At 39.6% G+C, this 7,598-nt stretch overlaps 1 pseudogene; it reads left to right on the forward strand.

Annotated features, from left to right (window-relative positions):
* The first annotated feature begins 6,211 nt into the window (after positions 1-6,211).
* Positions 6,212-7,009, forward strand: LOC149657019 (uncharacterized; annotated as a pseudogene).
* The last annotated feature ends 589 nt before the right edge of the window (positions 7,010-7,598 follow it).

Raw genomic sequence — 7,598 nt, forward strand, 5'->3', positions numbered from 1 at the left:
AACTGGCGTTTCTAATCGCCTTGGTTTGTTTTCGGACGAGGGTTTGGGATGAGAAAGGAGGAGGAGCTTAGATGGCGGCGGGCTGAACATAGTCCCAAAGTTGGACGAGGATGCTCAGCCCTCCGTCATCGTCTGCAACGGCTTCAGGGGTGAGGCCGCTGCAAAGTGAAAAGGGGGGTGAGAAAGAAGAAGGATGTGACATCAGGCCCGGACATAAGCACAGGACACTGGACATTGTCCAATAAAATTTTAAAATGTCCCATAATCTTTTGAAAAACTAAGGGGGTCACTGGACAGTTTGACCAATAAATTTCCCGAAGTTTCGATAGCTTGACAGTGGAGACGCGACAGTATTTTTGCAAACTTCAGTTACAATGTCCTATAAATTTTCCAGTCAAACAGGGGGTCACTGGACACATGTCCTATTAGAATTATTTCTTACTTCTGGCCCTGGGTGACATTGACGGCGAATATGTTCGAACTTCTGTCGTCTGCAACGGTTTCGGGGCAAAACCGCTTCAGAGCATACGCTCTAATTCAAACGTCAAAAAGAAGTAGGTTTAAAACGATTTTAAGAGTAACGTTTCTTAAAAGACTTAACTTAAATTAATGATATTTCATATAATTAATATTAATTATATTTATTTGACTACCATGAGATGACGTTCGTGCTTCTAGTCATGCTCAACAAAGTTAAAAAAAAGGAATATTTTTATACAAATATGAAGCGTACATCACGCTTCTCAAAAAAACGCATGGTTTTACGCGATGCGAAAGAATTCGATGCGGAAATAAGCATTTAAATGGGGCTCATCCTCAATTTCTGTTGCCTTAGGGCAACCAATTTCAATTAAATCAATAACGTCTTTGATATTAAAAGTTTCATCTAAAAACGCGCATTTTTCTTTCCCTTTAGAAAAATATTTGACTACACCTTGCGTTGCATAATTAAAACATGCCGATAGTATAAGAAGGTACGTCACCATCTCGGAAAGAAATGCCATGGATGTATTTTGTAGTATAAAAATTAGTTCTTCTGTTATCTGGGTCGACGTGGTATGACTGAGGGGTTTGATTCTCCGGTAGCGATGGATAATTCTTTCGGTATAAATGTCGGCCGTTTATTTTCATTGGTTTCTTCCAAAAGATAGTCGAACGGGGCTGAATTTTCGAACCAACCCTTTAGATACGGCTGGATGATGATGCTTTGCTCTCCCAAGATGACCTCGGTTTGAGCGAGTTTATGGACCACTGTGAGTCCGAACAAAACAATCCAGATATTGAGGAGTTGAACGCCCTCGATAACGCGATTTTCTCGGCTAGAATTACCGCGCCTGAAGATGTTACCGATCCGATATTATTAACGCCGACGATTCTTTCTTAGCCGGCTATTCTACTCCTCCAATAGCTCCATTTCAAAATGAATCTATGGATCTAGGGGATCCACGTTCATCTCCGCTAGTTCCACCACCAGGTGTGAACGTAATTTCTAGCGGGGTAGTGTCCTTCCTCAATTTTAATCTTGATGAATGGGAATTGCAAGTGCAGTTTGACAATAACATGGTCGAATCTGTAAGCGATTTCCAAGATTACGATTTGGATGACTTTTTACCAGATGATATGATTGCAATTTCGATGACAAATATTAGTAATCCAGGCATTCAAACCGCAGACTATAGTTTTAGAAGAAGGGACCAAATAGATATTGGATACATACTAGAAGTACTGGCTGATAAAGCCTATAATTCTAAAGGAGGGTCCAAGTTTTTTTTTCGGCCCAATTGGAATAAGCATACAGCGCGTGAGGTTACCCCAAGGCGCCTACCGTTCGAAACGGTTAGTAATTTGTAGCTTCGAGACTTTTGCCAGGGAGAAGATATGTATTATACAGATCAAAAACAACGACCGGCTATGTCTCCCACATGCTCTAGTTTTAGCTAGAATACAAAGGTAGCATACAATACATCCCATTGACAAAAGCCTCGAGGCGGATTTCCAAACCCTAAGCCGTCCCGATATTAGGAAGAAGGCAGGAGAGAGGCTTAGGAAGATGGCGGAGGTTATAGCCGTGGAGTCGGAAATACCATTGTACGAATGCGCGGGGGCGGGTGCTCTACCAAGATTTCAATCATATTTAGTTGATTACCAAATAATAGTTTTTAAGGTTAGAGCAAACGTACCCCACCGTATTTTCGTATTGAAAAAGTTGCAATGCATCTTAATTTTAAACACAAAACGAGTCATTTATAAAAACACTTTACAATATTTATCTCATTCGTTCGTTGAAAGTCAAAGAGTAAGGTCGTGCATCCTTTATACCATCCTTTTAACGTGTTGATAGCAGGCCCGTCTCAAAGCGGAAAAATCAGTTTTAAAAATATTAGAGAATAGGGAAACCATGTCTTCCCCTAATATAAGCGAAATACAGTGGTTTTACGGTGAATGGCAACCTTTTTTCGAAAGTTTGAGAAATTTTTTTTTCAAACAAGGTACGCCAGACTTATCAGAATATACAAGAGGCAAACCTTGCCTTTTAATCATCGATGACTTGATGACCGAGAACAAAGGAGAAGTTGGGTCTCTTTTAACCAAGGGAACGCATCATCGCAACTTGAGCGTAATTTATATCGCCTTAAACGTATTCCATCGAGTCAAAGACTCTAGTGTTTTTTTCTTTGAACTCTCATTACCTTATTCTTATGAAATCTCCTAGAGACAAATTGCAGAGTTACATAATAGCGAGACAAATGTATGTCGATATATGGTGCGAGCCCCTTATGAACAAGTTAGTTACATCCTTGTTATTAAATATTTCACAAAGTAAATCGTCAAGTATAACAAAATTCTTGATATTGGGGTCTAATATATTCACATTTAATATCCCCTTCTACGGAAGGCGTGTGATCTAATACCGAATTAAATCATTTCTGTTGATATTCAGTGTAACACCATATTATCCTATCTGTAGGGGGTGATATACATATATCTTTATACTTTATAAGGTTAGCTACAAAGTATGATTTTCCCGATTGTGTCGCTCCGGCTATGAGACCATTAAATGGGTGTTGTAAGCTGTAGTCCATTTTAAGGAATGAATTGCAACCCTCAATAGAATATTTAAACGAAAGGTAATATTTTCTAGACGGCCATAAAATAAAATAAAGACAACTTACTGTTTACTCCAAAATGGAAGAGTAATCTTCTTTATTTTTATTAATAACAATAATAGGGATAAACCCAAAATAACCTCCGTTACAATCAAACTCCGTCTTAGCGGTTCTAAGTAATGTGCTCTCTCTAAGAGACGACTACGGAATGAAAAAAATCATAGAACAAAAATATCACAGCAAAATATTTGAAAAGGGGAGGAGCATGTAACATGGAGGCAATATGCCCTGCCAAATCAAAGGAGTGGAAACTCCAAGGAATCTGGCAGCTATGTTACATCCCCCCTCTTTAGAAGCTATGTGACATTATATTTAACAAAATCATTAAGAAGAACAAAAAGGAAAGGGTTACCCCGAGGAACCCAGGATAAATTGGCAGGGGTAGTGAAGTTATATGTGTTGTTTTATTTTCATTGCTTGTTCACTTCTTCCTTTCGTCGTTGCTCCAAGCAGGATAGCCCTCCGGCTTCCCGTCATTGTTCAGCTGCTTGGCTCCTCTTCCCCGGACAGTCCGACACAACATGATGTCCTATTTTGCGGCATCTCCAGCAGACTGAAGTGCTCCATATTAATGGATGTTTCGCGTTAGCGATTTTGAACGGAATTAATATTTTTGGGAGCGAATTCCTTGGGGTCCTTCCCATGGACCCAAAGCGCTCCCAATTTTTCTCATCTTCGTCGGGGCCTCAAGATGTCTCCACTGGCACGGAGAGAAAGGGCGAATTGGAGATGGGTTTTTATAGCTGGCTTAGGGTTCACAAGGACTTGCGCCCTGAACTTATGATATGCCGTAATAGGTACATTTACGTCCGTTTGGCGGAGAGGTTGAAGCAGGTAACGCGCTAAGGACCAAGGATCTGACTCGGCATTAGATGAAGAAGGAGGATCGGTTGAAGGGTTTAACCCGAAAGAGAGGTCCTGGACGGACGGGGTTGAGGCCAAAACTCACAGGGACAATTTCCCCATTTCTTCCTTCGTGTCTTCTAAAATTAATACATCCTCTTCATCAAAAGGACAGTTGGTTGCAATATGTCCCGACTAGTAGCAATCGTAGCATGAATGGGTAGAGTTTAAATAACGATTTGGCATATAGCAATCCTTTGCTTCATGCCCCAATTCGTCACAATTGATACATTCAATTACTTTCCCCCGTTCCTCCGCTCAATACTCTTCTAACACCTTTACTGATTGTTCTGTAATACTTATCTGCCTTCGTGTGTATGCTACTTTTTCTTTAATTCCTTAGGACTGTCAAACGACCAAGGTGAAGAGTTGTTGTTGATAGACAAATTCGGAAATAGGAACAATAAAGAGGAAATTACAGGGGTAGTGGCCCTTCGCGTTCAGCTCAGTCACGCGTTGTTAAGAGATGGCGCTCTCGTAGCCCTAATTCTGATTGGCTAACATTTCCCACTGGGTGAAAAAAGCATGGCTCCGTCCACCGAGAGTTTTTGCGCGCAACTTTTTCAAGCGATTAGCGTTTTTAGTCATTATTAAAAAGAAAATTGGGTTATATCATTAAGTTATTGTTCCTGAAGTGTGGATTCTGCAAAGTCGGGTGTGTATAATATATTTTAATTATATAAATATTATGGAAATAGATGAAAATTGTTTGATTTCTTATGTAGAATTACTAAGCCTTGGTCAAATATGGGCCCATTAAGAAAAATATGCAGTGTTTTGGATTGTAAGCAGAGAGGATCTTCGAAAAATGTAATTGAGTTTAAAAGCAACTTTAATATTCCCAACCTAATTAATTATACAGGTTTTTCAGGTTTCATATCATAAAGTCCCGTCGTTAAATTGTGGGAGAATGCGACTTATTTGGCTTTAAAAAATTCGTCGCCGAGGCTATCTTTATAACCCGCTCAATCGTATTCTTGTGTCTTCAAATCATTTTAAGACATCCGAGTTTCTACAAAATCGAGCAAATGGCAGGAAATGTTTGAAGGCGGGAGTGATTCCATCGATATTCAAGTGGAATTTTGATGCTTGTCCCACAACAGAGCCAACCCCGATGGGGATGTTAAATCTCGAAGATCAAGAACTAAGGATTACCAATCCCGAAGATCAGGAATTGACGATTGCCAGTCCCGAAGATCAGGAACTGACGATTTCTACTCCCGGAGATCCGGAACTGACGATTTCCACTCCCGGAGATCCGTAACTGACGATTTCCACTCCCGGAGATCCGGAACTGACGGTTATCACTCCCGGAGATCCGGAACTGACGATTTCCACTCCCGGAGACCAGGAATTGACAATTTCCGCTGACGGAGACCAGGAATTGTCGATTACCACTGACGGAGACCAGGAATTGTCGATTACCACTCTCGGAGACCAGGAATTGTCGATTACCACTCTCGGAGACCAGGAATTGTCGATTACCACTCTCGGAGACCAGGAATTGTCGATTACCACTCTCGGAGACCAGGAATTGTCGATTACCACTCTCGGAGACCAGGAATTGTCGATTACCACTCTCGGAGACCAGGAATTGTCGATTACCACTCTCGGAGACCAGGAATTGTCGATTACCACTCTCGGAGACCAGGAATTGTCGATTACCACTCTCGGAGACCAGGATTTGACGACTGCTATTCCTGAGGATCAGGAATAGACAATTGCCAAAACCGAATATCACGGATTAAAGATCTCTAATCTAAAAGATCAGGAAGTGAAGCTTGCCAATCCCGAAAATGAAGTATTAGCAATTCCCGAACCGGAAGATCTACAATCTGTTGCCAAAGATGTTATATCCGAAATAGTTACAATTGTGGCTTCAACTGAGGAATGTATTCCGGATTATGATTGTTGTCAATGTACAAAAAAGGAAAAGAGCTCGAAGCAACTTTTGAACAACTGAAACTAAAAGTATTTATCCAAGAGAGACAAATAGGCATCACAAATTACAAGCTCTTTCAAGCACAAATGGAATTAAAAGAAGCGAAGAAGCAAGCAGAAGATGCTGAAAGTTGCTATGATAAAATGAAACCAAGCATAGACAAAATTAAGAATAATGATAAGGATATATTGTTCTGAATCCGGGTGAAAAAGGTGAAAATATTATTTTTTGGAATAGCGGTAACATTGTGCAGAAAACGTCGCCCAAGGGACGTCCGAAGAAGCTCAACGTGAAAGATCAATTTCTTTTAGTCTTAATGAGAGATTTAGCTGATCGCTTTTGTATAGCACCCAGTACAGCATCCAATTATTGCAAAACATGGATAAATTTCATGTATTTTCGTTTAGAACAAATTAACATCTGGCCAACGCGAGAATAAGTTGACGCAGCTATGCCGGATGATTTTAAAATTAGTAATCCCAGTACTCGTGTTATACTTGATGCTACAGAACTTAAATGTGAGACTTCCAAGTTTTTAGTATTGCAATCTGGCTCATATTCAAACTATAAATCCACAAACACTTATAAAGGACTTATTGGAACCAGTCCAAACGGCTAAGTCACATTTGTTTCTCATCTATTCACGGGGTCCATCTCCGACCGGGAATTAACTCTGCGAAGTGGTTTTTGTAATTTGAAATTCTCCCCTAATGATAGCGTTATGGCTGATAATGGATTCTTGATTGAAGATTTGTTAGAAAAAAAAAGGTGTTAAACTGAATATTCCTCCGTTTCTGAGTGGAAAGGGCCAATTTAATAAAGAAGAGTTGGAGAAATCCCAAAAGAATGCGGCTCTGCGCATACACGTGGAGCGGCGAATTGCAAGAATAAGAGGATTCCATATTCTTGACCGTCCAGTTCCCTTGACTCTTGCACCCGTAATTAATCAACTATGGACAGTTGTTGCGAACTTTCAAACCCCTCTCGTTAGGAATAAAGAAAATTTAAACAATGGACACGGATGAAGTTTATGATGAAATCTTAAAACCAGCTAATGCAACTGATTTTGAAGATGATTTTCAAGAAGAAATACTACCGCCTGATGAAAGTATGTCTGATGAAGATAAACTATGCCAACCAAGTGATTTTAATTCCTACGACAGCGATGATCAAGAGATGCCTATAATTAATGTGGATTCTTCCCTCAGCGATTCATAAATAAAAAATGTAACAAATCATAATGTATTACATAACAACTCATTTTAACAAGTAATTTTTAATTTTTTTAAAGTCAAAAACATCTTGGTCCACTGAGAAAATGAGATCAAATTTAAAGGGATATTAAAGAAGAAATTTAACACACTACTAAAAAGTTCTTTCCCTTTAAGAGTTATTAGGAACTAGCTAAGGTTGGTAGCATATGAGTAAAGAAAAAAGATTTCAAAAGCGATTCTATCTTTTCCCACATCTTCTTATTGAATCTCACTCTCACTATTATCAAGCCGGAAGGAAAATAAGTTACATAATCACACCATGTTACACCTGATAGTGCCATCTGCCCAGTAACCTGATAAAAATGGTTTTCC

The sequence above is a fragment of the Phalangium opilio genome, unplaced genomic scaffold, assembly GCF_054372755.1.
Source record: "Phalangium opilio isolate 3A_F unplaced genomic scaffold, DU_Popi_V2 ptg000077l_1, whole genome shotgun sequence".
Classification (NCBI taxonomy): domain Eukaryota; kingdom Metazoa; phylum Arthropoda; class Arachnida; order Opiliones; family Phalangiidae; genus Phalangium; species Phalangium opilio.